Genomic DNA, 16,228 nt, shown 5'->3' with positions numbered 1-16,228 from the left:
TGTGAATTAGTATAATCATTGCTTTTCTGCTAATAGCTGAGGGGAGAGAGGGCAGAACCTAGAGAGGACTTAAACAAATCTCTGGGGAGGATGAAAATTTTGGTGGGGATTGGGCAGAAAAGAAGAGAATCAGAGGAACAGGTAATTTTGAAGCATGTGTGACATCTAAGGAAGTGCTTCCTTGGAGGGCTTTGGGGGATGACATTTGAGGAGGTGGCAAGGAAGAAAAGGGGGCATCAGGAAGTAGAAAGACCATCAAAAGACCACCTTTTTCTACTCTGTCATTTTATTTAGGGTTTTTTGGTGCCAAAATGTATCAAAGAAGGGAGGGTACACTGTGGACTGGAGTAGTCAAGCCAGCTTCATGAAGGAGGGACTTGGAGGATGGAGTAGGTTGAAAGATGAGTTCTAGTTTCCCAAGAATGTGGAAAGAAATTTTTAAAAATGAGGAAAGCATCTTAAGGAGAAAAGTATTAATTGGTTTTATTACCCAGGGCAAGGACCTTCCCATTTCTGAGTCTTTGTTTGTTCATCTGTAAAGTGAGAGATTGGAATGGGTAATCCATTAAATTCTTTCCAGGGCTGACTTTCTGACATTGAGTCTCTCATTGGCAGTTCCAGGAAGGGGGGGTGAATACCCCACTGGGGGCAGATCTGTGACTGCCATCACCATCACCAACAATAAACTGTGACTGCCTGCTGTTAGGAAGCGTGGTATTGCCCAAGGCCACCAATAGCCCCCCATTACTTGGGTTTGAAACCATGCTATGCCAGGGCCTGGCAGATTTGTCATTTTCTATGTTAACCTGGTGGGAATGAAGACATTGAAGGAGTTAACTCCTCCTAACGACCTTCCACAGGGAACCCAAGTTAGCTTTCAAGGCTGCCATGTCCCTCACCCTTCTTGGTAATGATTCAGCTCCGTAGTTCTGAGAGCTGAACTGCCTCCACCTCCACCCCCTCCCTGATAGTGATGTTATGTTGAACAAGAATTTTGAAAGGAGGCTGATGAGTAATTGCTGGCAGAGAAGGCCCAGTCTTAGGGTGAACACGTGGTTGAAGAACAGCTCTTGTGTTTCTTTAATCACTTGGGAACGGTTCTTACCAGGGATGGGAGGGAGCTGGCTCCAAGAATACCCTCCAGAGACCATCAGACCCTGGAGGATAAACGCTGATGACATCCTGAAGACAGGACATTCTCCTGATCATTATTCCCCTAGGAGATAGCCCGGAGAAGTACCAATTATTTCATCCTTCTTAGAATCTGAGAGGGTCCTGGAGTTAACTCCTTCCTGGCTGTCTCCTGATCTGCTTGCTCAGTTGTAGGCCTTTTGCATCACAGAGAGGCCCATGGGTAGGGACCCTCTTGGACAGTTGGGTACTGGGTGTTTGGTCACTGTTCCCTCAGGGCCTCTGTGGGCATTGTTTTCTGCCTTCCAGTAGCACAAAGGCAACCTTGGATAATCAGGGGCTGATGAGAAGCCTGGTAAGGAGGTCTCAGAGGAGAAAACCTATTTTGAGTCAGTGACACTAATCAGAAATGCACAGCTCAGACACTCTCATGTCCTACTTACAGCCTGTTCCTTAGGTATCCTGGGCCCCCACGTGTTCAAGCTCCCTTTTTTTCTCTTATTCTCTCTCTATCTCTGTCTCTCTTTGTCCCTTTGCCTCTGGTTTTATTTCTTCCTCTCCTTTTGTCTTCTCTTATCTCTTTCTGTTCCTCCATTTTTCTTTTTCTCTTTCATGTCTATCTCTCTGTCTCTCTTTCTCTTTTTTTGTTCCTCTCCGTGTCTCTGTCTCCTTTTCTCTTTCATTCTTCCCATCCTCCATCTAGACTGACAAGCATTTATTTCTTGCAGGCTGTTCTTGGATTCTTAAGTGTTCTGTCTATCTCTGACTTTCTCTGTCTTTTGTATCTTTCTTTCACCTTTCCTAATCCCTAATGCCCCAGATCCAAGTTCCATTGATATTAAATCTTTTTAGGAAGCTCATAATTTTTACCTCTTCCTCAAAGTTCTGGATAGGCTTATACTTCAGGTATAATATTGTATAGAGAAGAGAGGGAACTCAAGTTGTTGTAGAGTTATTTTTGGGAGACATAATATCTCAATTATAGGATTTTGGGGAGGGTAGGGAAAGGTAATATGAATCATTAACACTACAATCTATGAACAGTCTATGGTGAACCAAAGAATTCGTAGTGTATAAAAAGTATAATTAATAATCTCATAAAACAAGGAGTGAATGGGTTTCCATCTACACTGCTTGAGGAGATGCCCATATAATTGAGAGTGCAGATCCTTGGGAATGTTCAATCACAGAAAAAAGACAAAGAAGTCCACGTGTCCTTGAGTTGGGGCCAAGTTGTCCCAGGGAGCAGATGGAGGTTCCCCTCGCATCTGAGGGTGCTTTGGTACGATTAGTGGGAGTGGAAGAGGAAAGAATAGCAGTCTGGTACCCCGGACCCTCTATCTGGTGGCCTGTCATCCTGGGAATTTGGCCAGTATGCTTAATGGGGGCTGCTCTCTCCTGGCTGCCTAAGATGCTGGCAGTCGGGGTATTCTAAAGGCCCAGAATGGCTGGTGAGGCTATTCCCAGGAAGGCATTTTCCAGATGGCCCTGAGTCATCTCTTCAGTTGGCACTTTGTTCTGTCTTGCTCAGCTTCATATCCTTGTTGCCCTCACACTTGACTTCCCCCACAGCCCCAGAAGGGATTTTGAATGGCTCTTTTATCTCCTCTGCATTCGCTTGTTTGCTGTGGAGATCTCCCTTTTGGGTCTGCTTGGACCTGGATGACCTAAATCAGAGCTAGAGTTCCATGTATCCCAGGAGGGTCTGGACTAATCCTCTGCCAGTGTGGACGAGTTGGCTCTTGAAGTTGTCCTTGCTTTTTCATTTGGATGGGAAGCTCAACAAAGGGCAGCCCATATGGACACAAGCATGTGTGTACACATACACACAGTATAATTGGCCACAAAAACAACCAAATCAATGACCTGGTGACAAATCTTAGTGAATTGCTGAGCCTTGAACAATTTCTAGCCTGACTGATGAAGATCCCAAATAATTTCCATTCTAATCTATGTTGCTTGACTTCTAAGAAGGTAATTGCTCCTGTGGTGACGGTCGTCCTTTCTGCATGCAATTTATGACTGTGGTGAGGCTTCCTAAAAAGTATGAAATAAAAAAAGCCCTTGAATTATTGCCCATCCATTCTTCCTTGAGGTCCCGTGCAACTGGCATCCAGCTCCAGAAAGAATATAGTGGCTTCTGTTGTGCTGGGGAGCTGGCTTGGGTGATGGGGGACGCAGAGAGAGCGAGGAGACTCTCAAGTCAGAGCCTCTTCTCCAGAAAGTAATCTCTGAACACTTTAGACCCCGCAAGCCAGAGCAAAGCCTACTCTACCCCTTCAAACAAGGGATACAGTCGGAGTGGGCTGGATCTGGAGTGGGAGGTCCCAGCCTCAAATTCTGGCCCCTCTGCCTATGACATAAGACTTAGAACAAATCACTTAACCTTCTTTCTTGGTGTCTGCATTGATGAAATGGGAAGATTGGACTAAATGACATTCGAAGGAGAAGCTTTAATGCTATGATCCTTAAGAGTGGCTTGTGACCTCAGTAGGTCTGAATTGAGGATTAAGGAGATGGCTTTGATGCTTAAAACAAAGCTCCGAGGTTAAGAAACTTTCCAGTCATAGCCTACATGCAGACCAGTGACCTAACTTTACAGTGCTCCAGTCCCATCGTGTTCTAGATCCACAGAATCACAAAACCTTTTTTTTTAAACCTATACTTGATCAAAATCTTTTTCATTTTATAATGGCACATTTTACACACACACACACACACACACACACACACACACACACAAACACACACACGTGCATATATATATATATTATACATTTGTATATATTACATAACATATTGAAGGTTTTCAAAAAGCATTATTTAACTTGATATGACAACCCCGTGGGGGTAGGAGCTATTATTTGTCTCCTCTTGCAAATGAAGGTGAAAACCAGGGCTGAGAGAGATCAAATAATTTGTCTAGGGCCACACACATGAGGAAGAATTCAAATACAGTTAGTTTTGTAAACAGGCATTTATTTAGTCCCACTATTTGTCTGGCACTGTTCTAAATTCTGGGAATATGAAAAAAGGTATTCTAAAGTTCTGCTCTCAAATTGCTCACAGTCAAATGGGGAGAAAACATGAAAACAAATACATACAAACAAGATATATACAAGACCAATTGAAGACAGTCAGCAGAGAAAGGCACTGGGAAAGAGCTGGGCGGGGGAAGATGAGGAAAAGCTTCTTGTAGAAGATGGGATTTTAGCTGGGACTTGAAGGAAGCCAAGGAAAACAGGAAATAGAGATGAGGAGGGAGGAAATTCCAGGCATGGGGAGCAGCTTGTGAAAAATGTCTAGAACCAAGGGAGCGGCTTATGGAAGGAACAGAAAGGAAGCCAGTGTCCTTGGATCACAGCGTATGTTTGAGGGTGGGAAGTGGAGTAAAGTGTAAGAAGCTCAAAAAGGTAGGAGGGGACCGGGTTCTGAGGGCCCTGGAATACCAAGCAGAGGGTTTGTATCTGATCTTGGAGGTTAAGGAGTCACTGGATTCTACTGAGTAAAGGTGGGATATATATATACCCTATAAAATAGTGTGTGTAATATGTATGTGATGGGGTCAGTCCTGTGCTTTAGGAAGATGTCTTTGACAGCTGAATAAAGAATGGACTGGAATAAGGGGAGGGTGGGGCAGAGACCCACCAGCAGGCTATTGTACTCTCCAGGTATGAGAGGACAACAGGGTGTAATGATAGATTAGATATGGGGGGGAATAGGGAGTTGATATGATCCCCTGGTTTAAAGTCTAGGTGACTGGGAGGTGGTACCTTAATTAATAGGGAAGTTAGGAAGAAGGGAAGGGAAGGAGTTCAGTTTTGGACAAGCTGAGTTTAAGCTGCTCTTGGATTTTCAGTTTCTGATGTCCAGTAGACAGAAATGCAAGTCTAGAGATTAAGAGAGAAATTATGGAAGGATAAATAGAAGCATCAACATAAGAGTTGATCCATGGGAATTAATGAGCAGGAGAAAAGGGGGCCTTATTAAAAAGCTCTGGGGAATACACATCATTATCAGGTATCACAGAAGGAAAGGAGACTTTGTAAGGTCTTATTCCATGTCCAATGGGAAAATCAACAAGAGATGATCTAGCTTTTACTTGAAGGCCTGTAGTGAGGAAGCAGCTATGTGGTGCTGTGGAGAGAGTGACAGCTCTGGAGTCAGCAAGACCTGGATTCAAAAGTGACCTCAGATACTTGGTCTCCTGTTCCTCATCTATAAAAATGAACTGGAGAATTAAGTGACAAATCACTCTGTTTCTGCCGAGAAAACCCAAAATTGGGAGATGAAAAGTCAGACACAACTATAACAACTGAGCAGGAATCTGTATATCTAAAGATGGCTCATTCCACTGGGGTGACACTAATTGTTACTAGGAAGCTTTTCTTTACAAACAGCCTGAGTTTTCCTTGGTAATTTCTACCTATTGCTTCTGGTTCTGTCCTCCAGGGATAGATCTGATCCCTCTACTACATAATAGTCCTTCAAATGCGTGGATACAGCTATCAGGTACCCATTAGTAGTTTTCTTCCTCAAGTGAGACAATTCCTTCAAACATTTCTCCATGCATTGGTCTCAAGGACTTTCACCATCTGAATTTCCTTGTCCTGGATTCTCAGGGTGGTCCTTGAAACATAATCCCCAGGATTGAGCACAATACTTCAGATGTGGATTAACTGTATACAGGCTAAGACTGGACAAGTATTTGGTGTTAAACTATCACACATTGGACTCAAACTGAGCTTGCTAACCATTCTTTCTCCCTCCCTCCTTTTTAATTAAGTATATTGCCTTTGACTTGTTTATTTTTTGATCTCTTATAAGATTTTGCATTTATCCCTTTAAAATTTTATCATATTAGATTTAGTCCGGTGTTCCATCCTATTAAGATACTTTTGGATTAGCACTGTTGTTGGATGAGAGTGTCATCCCTCCTAGTTTTGTGTTAGCCATAGAGTTGTAAGTAGCCTGGTCTTTGACCTGGAGTACTAATATGGGGAGTGGGATACAGCCTCCTTATGGAGACTGTCATACACATGCCTTGTAGTTTTCTGGAATGCCATTCTAAGGTTTCAAACACTGTAATTTCCTCCTTCCACAGTTTTTTCCTCCCTTCAGCCCCCCATGGTTATAAGCCCCAAGACTTTAGACTGAACGGCCTTCCTTCACAACTATAAAATTTGTTCTCTTCATGATAGCTATTTCTCCCCCAACTCCTCCTTTCATTAAATTTGCTCCAAAAGTAGTTTCAGCTCTGTCCCTCTCCAAATTTGGTATGGCTGACATTTATCTCTTTACAACCAAGTCATCAGTGAGCAGATTATGTAGCATGAGGATAAACACAGATCCCTGGGATACTCCACTAGAGACCTCTTGGCTAACTATCTCATAAATGTGATGTTATGGATGGGGAATTTAGATAAATTAGTGGGAACTTCTCCCCAGTGATTAATAGAGCACCAGCATATTCATATCATAAGGAGGGCTCATTATAGAATGCTGGGTCAGCTTAACCAAATCTTAAGATATTAGAAATATTCTCCATTCCTCAAACAAGCACACATACACATGTACATGTCCATCTTGGAAGCAGAGCAAATTTATAGAATTCAAGATTTCCAGAAAATATAAATGGCTTTAAAAACACTACAGAAAAACTTATGAAAAACCTATTTCTATTAGATTATTTTCAATGTGATTGTCTCATCCATATCTGGAGAAGTCTGAAGTAACCTATAAGGTGCTCTCAAAAATATGCTTTTTCCCTAATTCATGGCCATTCACAAGGGATTGTTGCTTCTAGTCAGGTTAGTGTAGATCACATGGCAGGACAGGCTCAGATTTTAGGACTATTCCTTGAGAAACCCCAGGGAAGTGCTAAACCACCACCATTTGTATTGAAAAAAAGAAAAATATTTATGCTCAGTAATGCAGCTTACAGAAGCTAATCTACTTTATTAATCATAATTAAACAAATCCAATAATACCCAAATCTCTTGACTACTGGGCTGGAACAAATAGTCCCTTTGAGTTGCTTCCAAAAGTGAGTCTCTTCTTTTGGGTCTTTCTTGGCCCATATTCTTTACAATTTCCATTCACACCGAAGCTGGTGAAAAACTTGAGAGTTGTCTTTCTAAAAACCTAACTTCATTTTTATATCAAACCAAAACATTTTTGTAACAAATGAGATATTTGTCAAACATGAGCAAAATAATTCTTCCCTCTAAAAGACTAAATAAAGGAAGGTATTTTATGGTTAAGGTCAGCAAGGACAAATATACTTTTGTGACTTAGTCATGAGAAGCAATAGTAGAGGGGGAGGACAAGAAGTGTCAAGAAATTGGGGCAGAGAGATATTTCTGTGAAATTTCACAGACAAAGGTTGATTGATATGGGGGATTTATGGGGACCTGATTCTAATGGGTAGGGTAATCCAGAGATTACAGTAATGTACAGCTTGAAGTAAGTGAATTGAGTTTGGTTTCCAGAAATCCAGAATGGTCAGTAGAACTTTGGCAGTACCAGAGAACAATCGAATAGGCAGGAGTAAAGTGCAAAGTTGAGAACTGGAAGAAGCAGCTTTGGGGATAGATCAGTGAGTTTTGGTTTCATGGATCCCTTTGGCAGTCTTCTTTCTCAGAAGAATGTTTTTAAATGTTTAAAATAAATTAAGTAAAATAATTACAAAGGAATACATATTGAATTATTTTAAAAATCAAGTTCAAGGACAAATATATCCATGAAACCCTTGGAGTCTCTAGACCCCAATTTTCATACCTTGATTTTATAAATGAGGGAACCAAGATTGAGAGAAATAAAGTAAAAAGCCCTTGGTTACACAGCTGATAAATAGCAGAGCTGAAATTTGAATTCAGATACTCTCAACTTCAAATTCAGCGTTCTTTTTAGAATGCTACACTGAACCACGCCTCAGTCACTATTCAGAGATCTAGAATCAAACTACAGGGGTCCTCAAACTAGGGCCCATGGGCCAGATGCGGCAGCTGAGGATGTTTATTCCCCTCATCCAGGGCTATGAAGTTACTTTATTTGAAGGCTCACAAAACAAAGTTTTTGTTTTTACTACAGTCCGGCCCTCCTACAGTCTGAGGGACAGTGAACTGGCCCCCTATTTAAAAAGTTTGAGGACCCTTGTAGTAGGTGGGGGTGTAGATTCAGTATTCAAATCAAATATAAGCACCTAGAAAGGGAGACAAAGGACAAAGGGATAAGGTGGTACAATGGGCAAGTCCACATGGCAGCACCAAGTAATCTGGGGACAGGAATAATTTTTCTCTGCTCTGGTTTTGAGCAGCTTTCTTACTGATCCACAGGTTCTGGTGGCTTCTTACAGGACAGGAAGAGGGTCAAGGTCCCCTGGAGAAGTCTCACAGTTCTAATCCAGGTCCTTCCACATCACCTTCCTTGATCCTGCTATCAGGAACAGAACACTGGGCTTGGGTCAGCCACAGTGTAGTGAAACTCAGGTTCTTATGTTCTTAGGAGAAAAGCTTGATTGTGAGAAGTGAAACTTTGGGGAAAACAATCAATCTGTCATCCTTAATTACATTCTTCAGGCATCACATCAAGTAACTGAGCTGCATCTGGAATGCTAAAGTTTTATCAACGGGCCAGGGGAGCAGCAAACTCTCTACTTATATATTTTAGTATCTTTCCTTGAAGACTAAGAGAGACATCTCTCTTCTTTCCAGGTGACTTGATTTCATATAGATTATATTGAAATCTATTATCATCATTTCTGTTCCCTTCTGTTTTCCTGTGGGAGTTTCAAGGGATGTTTCCAATAAGAATAGTCATTATTCTTTGCTGTTTACAGAAATGGATATGTCAGATGATGAAGTAGCTGGCCCAAGGTCATGCTGTTAAGCCAGTACTGGGACAGAGAACAGAACCCAAGAGTCTGTTTTCTATTTCTTGTTACACATCGAATCTCCCCATTTCCCTTTCTGTGAAAAGAATGTACTTACCTCTTCCAGATTTACCTATACATGGAATTGTTTATACTGTATATTTCAGAGGTATTGGAAATCTAGAAAAAAGCAGAACCTTAAATTTCCCAAACAACTCAATAATGTTAATTAACTCTGCCAATGGTACCACTCTTTTTGGTGTCTCTGAACATTGTCTGTAGCTAATGGAACATACTCCCTTCTCATTTCTGCCTCCTGGTCTCTTAGATTCCTTCAAATCTCAGCTAAAGGCTCACCTTCTATAAGAATTGTTTCCCAGTCTTCCTTAATCTTAGGGACACCCCGGCCAGTTGGCTTCCCAGTGGGGCAGCTATTATTACTCCCAGGTTGTTGTTTGTCCTCCATTTTTGAAGTAGGTGCTTATAAATGTTTTTTGGCTGACTGATTAATTATGAATGGGAACTGGAAGCAAACTCTCTGACACACCTAGATGATACAGTGGATAGAATGCCAGGATATTAGGAAGATCTTAATTCAAATTATACTTGACAAGTTATTTAACCTTCATTTGCCTCAGTTTTCTTATTTGTAAAATTTTAAAAATAATAATAATAATAATAGCATTTACCTCCTCAGATTGTTTGTGAAGCTCAAATGAGGTAAATTTGTAAAGCATTTTGTGAACCTTAAAGCATTATATAAATGTTTTCTATCTATATTTCTATCTATTTATCTATCTATCTATAAAGCATCATTCCAATTATTAAGGTCTTAATTTCCTGTCTAGGTCATATTCATTTCTATTTATTTTGTATCCCTCTATTTATATATGTACTTGCTTTCTCCCCGGTAGAATAGATGATCTTTAAGATTAGGGATTGTTCCTTTTTTTTTTTTTTTTTGTATTTTTAGTCCCAGTGCCTAAAACACAGTAGGCACTTAATAAATATTTGTTGATTGATCAATATGTGAAGCCTTTTGGACATTCTCTTGGGAGAATGTTTATTCTTTGATGACCTTTCCTTAAAGAATTCTGTAATGTCTGCTATACCCTGGGACCACTGATACCCCAGACCAAATTACCTGTGAATTTGCATTTGAAAAACAGGTCCTGTGTATGTGCCAAAATGTTTGTAGCAGCCCTATTTGTAGTGGCTAGAAACTGGAAAATGAATGGATGCCCATCAATTGAAGAATGGCTGGGTAAATTGTGGTATATGAATGTTATGGAATATTATTGTTCTGTAAGAAATGACCAGCAGGATGAATACTGGCGAGACTTACATGAACTGATGCTAAGTGAAATGAGCAGAACCAGGAGATCATTATACACTTCGACAACGATATTGTATGAAGACATATTTTGATGGAAGTGGATTTCTTTGACAAAGAGATCTGAGTTTCAATTGATAAATGACGGACATAAGCAGCTACACCCAAAGAAAGAACACTGGGAAACGAATGTGAACTATCTGCATTTTTGTTTTTCTTCCCGGGTTATTTTTACCTTCTGAATCCAATTCTCCCTACGCAACAAGAGAACTGTTCGGTTCTGCAAACATATATTGTATCTAGGATATACTGCAACATATCCAACATATAAAGGACTGCTTGCCATCTAGGGGAGGGGGTGGAGGAAGGGAGGGGAAAAATCGGAACAGAAACGAGTGCAAGGGATAATGTTGTAAAAAAAATTACCCTGGCATGGATTCTGTCAATATAAAGTAATTATTAAATAAAAATTAAAAAAAAAGAAAAACAGGTCCTGGAATTGTGGACATTGCAAACCCTGTGAAGCCTGTGGTTGTTAGCTGACCTTTAGCTTCTTAGTTCAGGATTTTCACAGCTTTCGGTTGACATGTTTCACTGACTTTGGTCCCAAGTTCACTGACATTTTTGGAGAGCTAGTGTTAAGCATGTCCATTAATTCTATTAACTTGTTGAAAAAGAAGGGAGGAGGTTGTACTAAGTGGTCTTAAAAGTCTTTAATTAAACATTGTTTCCTAACCCAATATGACTTTTAACCCGTGGAATTTATCCATATATTCAAATAGGATTTCACATTCCATCTAACATTTCATATTGATGCTGGCACATCTGTGGTTTATGTAGCTAACTAAATACTGAATGGGATTTTTCTTCAAAATTTTGGTAGGTTTCTAATAATAGATTTCTCCCCTAAATTAAAGGCACTGCCCAGGCAGGAAAATTTTTCCAACTTTTCAAAGGCTATTCATGTCTGATTGTTGAAAACACACCCTAAACACCAGCTGTCACTACTATAGAAGGAAGACATAGTCAGTGAAAAAAATTACTGGATTTTGGACTCCAAAGACCTGCATTCAAATCTTAACTCTATCATTGATTACCTGTTTGATCTTGATCAAATAATTTCATTTATATGATTCTTAATTTCTTTATCTATAAAATGAGAATGTGAGACTAAATGGCCTCAAGTTCTTTCTCACTCTAAATCTGTGACTGACTCTATGATCATTCCAGTGGTCCAGTGGTTAGAGAACTGGGCTTAGAATCAATGAGATCTAGGTTCAAATATAGCTTCAGCTATTTCCTAGCTATGTGATCCTAGGCAAGTCACTTAACCTCTGATTGCTTGACAGAATAGATCCATTAGAGAAGGAAATGGCAAACCACTCTAAGGAAGCTCCAAATATTGAAATGATCAAACATTCAATATCTCTGAAAAAAAAAACCCCACTTTGGAGCAACTAGTATGGGTCAGTCAATTAGTATCACTTCCATTGAGTCATCTTGCTGAACAATAATACTTACAGTGAGTGCTCATAGGAACTCTAACTAATCCTGTGGCATTTGTACCTCTTCCATCTCCCCATTCAAGGTGACAAAAAGTCAGAGAGCTTTTGCTTTGCTAATGTAACTGTTGGGTTGCTCAGTCAACCCACTGTAGAGATTTCCTTCTCAGTGCAAAGGAATTGGGGAGAAATTTAACAAATGCTGGGAAGTGTGGTGGAATGAGTGTTGTATTTGAACTCAAAGCACTTTGTTTGAATTTTGAAGGCCAGGGCTACTATGTATTATCTGTAGGTTCTCAGGCAAGTCACATCACAATTTTGGGACTTCAGATACCTGTTTCTAAAATGAAAGGGTTGAATTGGCAATTTCTAATGTCCTTGCCAGCTCTAAATCTATAATCCCTTGATATGATTCAGATAATAATATTGGATGCTGATTTAGTGTCATCATCTTCCCTGCAATGCATTCTTATATTTTTCTCTGAATGAGTGTACATGCATCTTCCTTCTGCTCTTCTTCCTCCTCCTTTTTCTTCTTTCTTTCCTCCTTTTCCCCTTCTCCTCCTCCTTTTCTTCATTCTTTTCAATCTCCTTCTCTTCCCCCTCCTCCTTTTTCCTACTTCCCCACCTCCTCCTATTTTTCATTCTCTTTCTCCTACAGTGGAGGAAAAAGGAAGGTCAAAGAAAGACTAGTACCACTGTTTGGAATGGGTGAGTCATTATAATATGACAGAGAGAAGACAGAAATACTCTATCTTTAATTTCCTTCTATTTTCTTTGTTGAGGAGAAATATTTTTGGACTGGGAAAAAAAAAGAATAAAAAAGAGTAAAAAAAAGGTGGCACCGTGGAGAGAGTGCTGGCTCTGGAGTCAGAAAGACCTGAATTAGGATCCTGTCTCACACAGAAACTAGTTGTGTGATCCTGGGTAAATCATTTAACCTCTGTCTGTTTCATTTTCCTTAGTTATAAAATGCCCCTATTAATGTGCCATCTAGCACTAATGGAAGAGCTAACTGCTCTTAAGAAGCTCAACTTGCCTGGTCAATATAAAATACATCTAGAGTGGAATACAATGGAAGAACTTTGACTTTAGAGTTACAGGATCTGAGTTTGAATCCTGGCTCTCAGATTTGCTACTTTATGATTCTGAACAAAGTATAATCTCCCTGGGCCCAGTTTTCCCCATCTATAAAATGAGGTGGGGGAGACTGCACTAGAAAACAAACCCCTTTCAGCTCTAAAGTCATCATTCTTTGTACCTCCTTTTTTGGACTGGCAGAATTAGCTTGCTTGAGCCCCGCTCAGTTGCCTTTGAAATGGAGTAGATCCTGCAGGGCTGGAGGAGGGCAAATGTTCCAGTTTTCAAAAGAAGGAAAAGAATGGGTTTTGTAGAGGAGAGATCAGTGCACTTGACTTCAAACCCTGTCAAAATCATGGAACATATTATTAAAATGATGGTTCGTGAACATCTAGAAGAGGAAGCAGTGATCATAATGCCAGCATGGCTTCATAGAAACAGGCAGTGTTATCCTCATCTTATTTCCTATTTTGACAGATTTACTTAAATGCGTAGACCTGGGTAATGCTGTAGACAGAGTGTTCCCAGATTTTTAACAAAGCATTTAGTCGCTTGCTCATTCTTTCTTGTGATGAGATGGAGAGATATGGTCTATATGGATTCAGGACTGGCTGATCGGACAGACCCAAAGAGAAATCATTTATGGCTCAAAGAAGCAGTGGATAGAATGCTGGATCTGGTATCAGGAAGTCCTGAGTTCAAATTCCAGCTCAGATAATAGCTGTGTAATCTTGGGCAAGGTCCTTAACATTTTTTTTTTTTGCCTCAATTTTCTTATCAGTAGGATGGAGATAAAATAGCACCTACTTCCTAAGTTTGATGTGAGGGAAAAATAAAAACATTTATAAAGCAGTTTGTAAATTTTAAAACACGACCTAAGTGTTAGCTATTAATTGTAAGGAGGTCTTCAGAAGATTGCCTTGGGGAATCTGTGCTGGCCCCTAATTCTACTGTGCAATCATTCAGATTAACCAGAATCCAAATAGAGAGACAGGAGCTTTAGTTAATTGGACATAAACTGGAACGGACTCCAGGGTATATCCAGTCTATCCTTTTGGATTATGAATGAGGAAATTGAAGCCCAGAGAAATAAAATGACCTTGTCTAACGTCACACAAGCTGTAAGCAGCAGAGCTAAACTTTGTACTCAGGTTCTCTCACTCTGAATCTAGTACTATTTCTTTTATATAATGTTTCTATTAACATGCCTCTTGCAAATGATGTGCTTGGAAAATACTCAGGTGATAGAAAGTTGGAAATAATTAACATATTGCACGGCACAGTCAAGATGCCCAAGGATCTTACCATGCTGGAATGTTGGAGTTTTGGGTCAGGCCTAACTCAGTCCATTCCAGTCACTCAGGCTCAGGATTCAAACACAATGAAAAACTTGGAGAACATAAAATGCAATTTAAAAAGTCAGCTTTCCATAAACTAAAACTAAAATTGATATAATTTCTCATTAATAATCAGAATAAAGTGACTTTTCTGTTTCTGCTCGACAAAAGCAATAGCAACAATATCAGAAGCATAGCTCAGAAAGTTTTAACTGCACAACAGTGTGAATTCTAAGAAGTCCCTGGAGCATCAATGTCTCATGGCCTAAACTTTTTTTGCCTCTAACAACAAGAAAATTGAAATAGTAATTAAAGTATTTAGTTCCCAAACCAGTCAAAACCCAAGGATGGCTTCTTTGCCACATTCAAGGAAAATCAACCCAATCTATACAAAATAGGTGCTGCTTTTATCACAACTAGGTTTCATCAAATAGGATGAAATAGTAATATACATAAAGGAAAAGTTTACATTTTTACATTTAAAAAAATGTAATATGTGAGATCCAAAGCTCAACATGAATCAACCATGCAATATGGTGAGCAAGAAAGCTAAGGTATTCTTGTGGTGTTCAGTCATTTAACTGTGTTTGACTCTTCATATCTCCTTGATATTTCTGTCTCTAGTAAGAATAAGGCAAACAGAGATCAAGTAATTTGTTTAGTCACCTAAAAGTACCTGAAATCTAGATTTGAACTCAGATCCAGTCCATCTAGCTGTCTCAGGGAATCCTCAGGCTGTGTTTAAAAAAGGGTGATTTAATGCAATGTTCTCCTATATTCTGCCTTGGTTCAACTATATATGGAGAATTTGTTCAGTGTTGGGCATCTGATCTTAGAAATGATCTTGAAAAGGCAGAGAAAACACAGAGAAGAAAGATAATGATGAAGAGCCTTGAGTCTGGGCCAGATGATGATCAGTAGAGATTTTTAACCTAGGGAAAAGCAGATTTGGGGAAATATAATTACTGTTTTCAAGTATTAGTGGGGCTTTCACAGGGATTCAATTTACATTCAATTTACAATAGGGATTCAACTCAATTTACATTTCTTAGCCCCCATAAGGCGGAATTAATAGCGTTGGTGTTGCTGAATAAAAGAGGAAGTTAAGTGGCTCAGCAGATAGAGCACCGGAACTGGGGTTAGGAAAACCTGGGTTCAAATAAGGGATTGATCAACTTTAGTCTTCTTGTCAGATGGGTTTGCAGGGATGTGCCCATCGCCATGTCTGGCAAGGTTTATGGGTAGGTTGTATTGGAGAGCTTCTGAGATCATCTAATTCAAACTATAGCAGAAGGTAATTTTCTAGACAACATCATTGACAAATCAACGTCCAAACTCTGTTTGAACATCTCCCCTTAGGGGGAAAGCACTACTTCCTAAGGGATTTTCTGAATGGCTCTCCTTCTTAGGAACTTTTTCCTTATAGTGAACTGAAATCTATTTCTTTCTAACTTCTATTTCTTCTCCAGACTAAAATTCCCTAATTCCTTATATCGGATCATTCTCAGCTCCTTTAAATGTGGCTCCTAGGACCAAGACTAGTGCCCTGGATGTGGTCTATTCAGCAAGTAAATGTCCAAAGTCAAACTTGCATTCAAGTGTTACTGACACCAGGCCAGCTGCTCTGACTACCGTGCCAACTAGCCTCCGTAGGAATGGGCAGCTCGTTCCAAGGTTCTGTATTCAGAGATAAAAGCCTAGAACTGATGAGAAAAGACACAGAGGGATGCCAAAGAGATGCAAGGAGCTTGGAGGGGGGATGGTTGGGATAGTCTCAGGCCTGGAGCCAAAGGTGTAAGTTTGGCAAACTTCTTTGCTGGGATTCCATGATTTCATTCATCCTTTTCTCACAATAAAAGTCTCTGGTGAGAACTAGATCAAGTAGTAGTTGAAAAAGCACTTTGAAAAATATAAATTGCCTCCTACATGCAAGGCAGTCTCTTGTTACATCATATTGTTTGTTGTTCTTATT

Source organism: Antechinus flavipes, chromosome 2 (assembly GCF_016432865.1).
Source record: "Antechinus flavipes isolate AdamAnt ecotype Samford, QLD, Australia chromosome 2, AdamAnt_v2, whole genome shotgun sequence".
Taxonomy (NCBI): Eukaryota; Metazoa; Chordata; class Mammalia; order Dasyuromorphia; family Dasyuridae; genus Antechinus; species Antechinus flavipes.
The sequence above is the reverse complement of the archived record's forward strand: the minus strand, read 5'-3'. Positions refer to the sequence as shown.